Source organism: Neodiprion pinetum, chromosome 3 (genome assembly GCF_021155775.2).
Source record: "Neodiprion pinetum isolate iyNeoPine1 chromosome 3, iyNeoPine1.2, whole genome shotgun sequence".
NCBI classification, from domain to species: domain Eukaryota; kingdom Metazoa; phylum Arthropoda; class Insecta; order Hymenoptera; family Diprionidae; genus Neodiprion; species Neodiprion pinetum.
In genome coordinates, this window is record NC_060234.1 from 22,390,418 (window position 1) to 22,396,417 (window position 6,000).

Below are 6,000 nucleotides of genomic sequence, written 5' to 3' on the forward strand. Positions count from 1 at the left end.
GAATCCGGTAGCACCGTCATATCGAAACAGTGTTGCGAGTTTCGTCTTACGCGCAGATCTGGATAAAGAGTCAGGATTTTGCACGCTGAACAAAATTTCATTTTTTACAATTCAAGAATTTAACGGGTTTAATATCTTCATTTGGTACTAGCAACTATTTAAGTGTGATTATATAGTTGCCGATACTACATTTCATGGTTATTGCAATATTAAATATGTTTAATGTATTACATTTTTTCAGTTTATGGATACGGCCTCAACTTCAATGAATTGCTGTGCCAACATCAGGCTATCACAGTGGCTATGAGGAAACGTAATACGAGTGATCCTGACGAAAAGATATTCTGATCACTTCTACGAAACTGGTATTCATTTCGTATCCAGATCAATATTTTTCGATCAAGTTAAAAAGTGACAATAGTTCACGATCGTACAATAACCAAAACTAGAATTTTTTCTTTCGGCTCAAGGCTGAAAGATAGATAGTGGATGGCGAAAACTATAGAGTAGGATCGTTTTGGAATCTGACTGCATAATTATGAAGCTTATACAGTGTCGCATACCTTAAGCTGTTGATTTTTCGTATTTATTCGTCAAGGATGGATTATAGAGTTCCGAAGTGTGAATTGATTATTAGCACGGCCGTGAAGCGTTTATTAGAGGATTGAGCGACAGAGAGATGGAGAGAGAGAGAGAGAAGGAGACTAAGTCTGAAGTATGAACACAGTAATCCTCGGTGATGAGAATTTCAAGATGAGACTGGAGAGAAGACGCCGCGCTATCGCTCACCGTCAATATTGAGAAAATACGTAATCACACCGCCAAAAATTGCCCTCAGCTGTGGCAAGCGATGTTGTACGTATAGCTTCTATATTCTTGCACAACATTGACTTTGCCGGGATTAGGTATATATAACCGCGAGCACCAATTTCGTGCCCTGATCGGTCTTGATCATCGCCCCAGATATCGAGATTCATTGTGACAGGCGAAAATTTGCAAGTCGTGATAAAACGGTCACGATTTTCCCAGAAATAGCTCTCCGAAGAAGATTTTCATCTTGTACGAATAAATGGTGACCATAACAATTTAGTTCGGATCAATTTTTCAACTTGGAATCTCAAGGGTAATCGATTCAGTTTTTTGAACGGTCGTTTGTTCACTTCTCTTGTAAAATAAAGATCGACAAACTCGAACGTATTTCAGAAATTTTGAACCCAATTCCTTCACGCCAGCTCTGATTTGCCTTATTCGGAATAGAGAAATGAGCACTTTTAAAAACAATTACAAGGTGGCGTTTTTTTAGCATTGATCAAATGAAATAGCGTTTCATCATGGTCGTAAGATACAAGATATCAACGTCCTTTGATTAAATTTTACGCGTAAGGTCGATTGGTCGACATTGCGAATGTGACTGAACAAAATTTGAACTATAATGAGAAAAAAAAATAAATAAAAAATGGTAATTTAGAGACCGTTCGAATTACGTAGTTGCCACACTGTAATTCTCATTTACGCCTCATACCTGCAGTAAGCAGTTGAGTAAATCCGGAGCTAATGGAACGTCGGCTACTGTTTCGAACCGTGCATGCGTACAAAGCGTGTAAAATTTAATGAAAATAATGGTAAGTAAATGATGAAAGAATGAGTAAAAAGAAACTGACACGGGCGGAATTAACAACGCAACGTTCGAATTGCGCAATCGATAACGGAACGGGAATTTAATACCGTGGTGTTCGTTAGTGCGACGTGCCCGGTGTACCTGCCTAGATGTGTAAACCTTCCGCATAGAGGAAGGCGTGAAATCCTGTAATTACACTCAGCGGCTAGACGAAATAGCGATAGTTTTAAATACTCGATAGCATCGTTCGAACGCCGCAATTCCTCGGCTAGCCAATGCTTCGACCATCGTTTCAGAGATGGCGCACGATGTCTGACGACGAACGAAGCTGGCTGACCACCGTCGAGCTCTCGGTCTCTTCTACTTTTCCTGCTTTGCTGTAGCCCAACGCTCTATTTATTCGTCATATATTTGTTGAGTTAAATTTAAACTTCATTTTGCGTAGCAAAATTTTTAATCATGACGAAATAAATCCGCACACTCGTATTTAACCATTTCAAAACTGAATCGAATTCGGTCGTGGAAAATTTTTTTCTACCAATTTCGTTTCCGTATCTTTCAATCGAGATATCTGATTTTTTTTTAGAATTTTTCCTCAACTTGTATCAAGCGTTACGTTACACGCATTTACGTTACAGTGGACACGTAATTTTTTTCAAGTTTTTACAACTTTGCATTAATTGGTATTGAACTTGTATGTTTTTTTTTTTTTTTTTTTTTTCATGCCATTCGAGACTATTCTAGAAACATAAATATTTTTTTTCCAAGCAATACGTTAATTTTAGATAATTTGTAATTTGAAATGAGAATGAAAATTATACACGCACTTTTTCTGACTAGATTATGTGTACTTTACAGACTAGAAAAGCTACGTAAATGAAGGGATTATAATCATTGTATTTTTTCTTTATTTGTTTCACTTTTGAGACGGGTATCAGAACTTTGACAAAATAGATCCCTTTAAAAAAGAAATCCGATGAGTCAACCTTTCATTACGAATTACGGAACGGAAAACCATTGTAAAAGAGTTATAAGAGAGTAAGTAAGAGAGACGTTTTTCTGATTGTGTAAAATAATTCATATGAAAATTCTTTAGAGGAAAATATAGATACCACTTCAAGATAACAATGCTTGAAAACTCAAAATTTTGTGCGATCAACGAGAAGATTAAAGGTTCCGAAGGCTTGTGTGTTCAAATTCACTGAATTCAATAGAAAATATCATGAAATTCAACCATAAAACTTTGAGCTCTATTGCATTTTTTAGTGAGAATAGAAGGACAATTTTCTTAAACGAGGTGAAGACACACTGATTATTATAGTTTATATTTTATGCTCAACCCTTCGCGAAGCAGCACCAACATTATCAGATATCGCCGAAGGATAACTGGTGCAGTTGTGGCGATTAAGGATAATGGCGGAAAAACTGCAGCCGCGTAGGCATGATTATGCTTCCTGCAGCGGTTCCCATCATTTTTTCATACGGTAATGACACATGTGCGTGGAATTGAGTTGCAGGTCCGGTATGGTGCTTGAACCCCTCGAAGTTCGCATCCTGAGTGTAATCCCGATCCAGGAGTTTCATTTTTTCCTACTACGGCATAGCAAAGTATTATTCGCACAGAGATTAAAAATTTATATCGTCGTTTCGAAAATTGTAAAACTCTTGAGCGGCACTAAAACAAGTTAAAAGACAATTGTAGATCCCTGTAGGCGATCAAGATTCAGTACTTGAATGAAAAATTCACTAATTCAATCAACCTACGCTAATAAGTAAACAATAGTTGAAAATATAATTGTAAATGATAGAATTGTGGAAACCATTCTTTAGATTATAGCAAATGATTCCCATTCAACGTAAATTGAGTACCTATAGAAAAAAAAAAATTGTCAGTGCAGAAGATTCTAGGTAAAAACTATACGTATCAGAATCCTGAAAATCATTACATGGTCGTAATTCCCCGGTATATAAATAATATAATGAATCATCACTTTAATGGGAAAAAATTAAATTCCCCTGGCGGTTGCTTTGCCTGAATTTTTTTCTCACCTCAGAAGCGATGCCGACCAATCAAATTATTAAAGTGAAAAATATCAGCAGGTTTGAAAAAAACTTGTTGCCTTAGCAACTCCGGGTTAAATTTCATGATCAATCTTCCATTTCTGCGGAGTATTTCGAAGCGCGCGTGCCCGCAAGTGGAGGGAAGATGGCACAAGAAACTGGTTCGAATATTTTTTGCGGAACAGAACCGGCGCGCTTGCATTATAATCTATATAGGAGCGAGTCCGAGACTCGAGAGTCGAATTCTCTCAGCCTACAGGTATGTACTCGTATAGAGCAGAGAACTGAGCTCAAGCTGGCTCCTCGCTATCTAGGGTCACATCGGACGTGGCAATCTTCTTATTCTTCTTCTTCTTCCTCCTCTCTTCTCGTTCGCCGGATAAGTTCCTTGTCCTCTCTCTAGCCACTTCTCAAATTACCTAGATACAGCGCTCCTATGCTCTGTAAACGTCAAAAAAAAAAAAAAAAAAAAAGAGTCGACAAATTCAGAAATCCATACTAGACTGTTTTAAATAAGATCAACACATACGTTTTTTTTTATTCTTGTCGGAATGAAGTCTGAAGGTTAGTATTCGCCGTACGAAACGTACTTTCGAAGTAAAAAATTTTCAGTCCATTTAACTCTGGCGGCAAGAATAATGGGAATATAGATAGCCAGGTGAAGCCGATGAAGCATGAAAACAAGGCGCTAAGCCGACTCGTTATAGAGCTAGAAGACAAAAAGTTGTTACCGAGAGAAATGAACGATAAACTAAAACAAAATAATCGTCTCCTGAAAGAGAAAATGCATTCTGAGATGAGTGTGAATAAACATGTGCGGACGTGCATTTATGCGCAAGTAGTGAAAGCTCCCAAACTAGTCAATATCATAAATATACCGCGACTGTAGTTCAATCTAAGGAGAAAGAGGATGTTCGAAATTTAATGAAGACCATTGAGAAAAAATAACAATGAAAACAAAGATTCAAGTGGGTGAAATTTTTACTAATAAAGACAAAATTATTAACAAATGCCGCAATGAAGAAGAATAGACTTGGGAATATCAAAAATACTAGAAGCGAATTTGAATGTTGACGCAAAGGTTGAAGAATTTAAGAAGACAATTGGTGTTGATGTAAATGGCTGTTTTAATGGTGACAGGGAAATCACTTGATTGTTGGTGACTTTAACATAGGTATTCATAAAAACGATAATGATAGTCTCAATTTTGTTAGCAATTTACTGGAAATGGGCTACAAGCCATATTTTAATACCAATACCAGAGTAAATCCAGATGCCGCACGAGAATCTTGCATTGATAATGCTTTCATCAGATCAAACCTCAAGATAACATCAATAAAGTTTGAATACTACTTAACAAATCATTATCCTCTGTTCACAAATATTTTGGAAAATGCTATGGTCAGTGAAGAAGAGATAAGCAAAACCAAATTTTTATTTTTATAGAAGATTTTTAGTTCAGAAAAACTAACGCTTGTACCTTGTTTCAACAAAAGAAAAAAAAATATTTTCCTAATTTGAAACTATCTAATCCATATGCTGTTGTATTTTTTGAGCAAAAAAAAAAAAAAAATGTTACGCTACACGGTTTAAAAGAAATAATATGAAAAAATAAACGGGAGAAATTCTCCAACAAGAGCAAATAATTTCGTTTCCTGTGTCTTTACCTTTTCCTTTTGTACCCGACTATGGCACCCATGAGGTACGAGATTAGGTAGATACGCAAGGAGTAGGTGGTTACATGTATACTTACGGTACGTCACTGGGTATTGAAATATTCATCGCTGCTCGCAATTTCCGTTGGAAATGGCTCGCGTAAATACTTTTATAGATGAGCTGAGTATATGGCGCACTGCTGCTCTCCTTCGAACCCCATGCGATGTAATGAGCGATACATTATTAACCGCATAACCATTAGACCTGATCGCACAGCAAATGCGCTCGCCTGCGCTCACTTGCGCGTTCATGTGATACGGAAGAAAATATTGTGGAGAATAAGAAGAAAGAAAAGCCGGAGACGAGGAAAGCTCTCATTGTTACAGGACCTCCAATCGACTCAACAGTATCTGGATTTCCACTTTTTTCTTTCAAATCCAAATTCAAATTTCTCCTTCCATGATTTCTACTCTCTTATTGAAAGTGCCCAACGATATTACATACACACATACATGCGTAATGTGTGTGTACATATATATATATATATACACATTTGAATATGGGTATGAATGCAAGGCGTGTATTTGTCGAATCCGAGTCTGGGTAAAACGCAGCGTCTCCGAGACCTCGAAATGGATATATATCAGAGACCTTTTAACCCTCAC

At 37.0% G+C, this 6,000-nt stretch overlaps 1 long non-coding RNA gene across 1 annotated transcript in view; it reads left to right on the plus strand.

The window, feature by feature from the left end:
- LOC124214711 (uncharacterized) overlaps nt 1-2,242 on the plus strand; it is a 91,097-nt gene extending 88,855 nt beyond the window's left edge. The window contains exon 3 of the long non-coding RNA XR_006882191.1: nt 242-2,242. This is a non-coding gene — a long non-coding RNA (uncharacterized lncRNA). The remainder of the gene's footprint in view (nt 1-241) is intronic.
- The last annotated feature ends 3,758 nt before the right edge of the window (nt 2,243-6,000 follow it).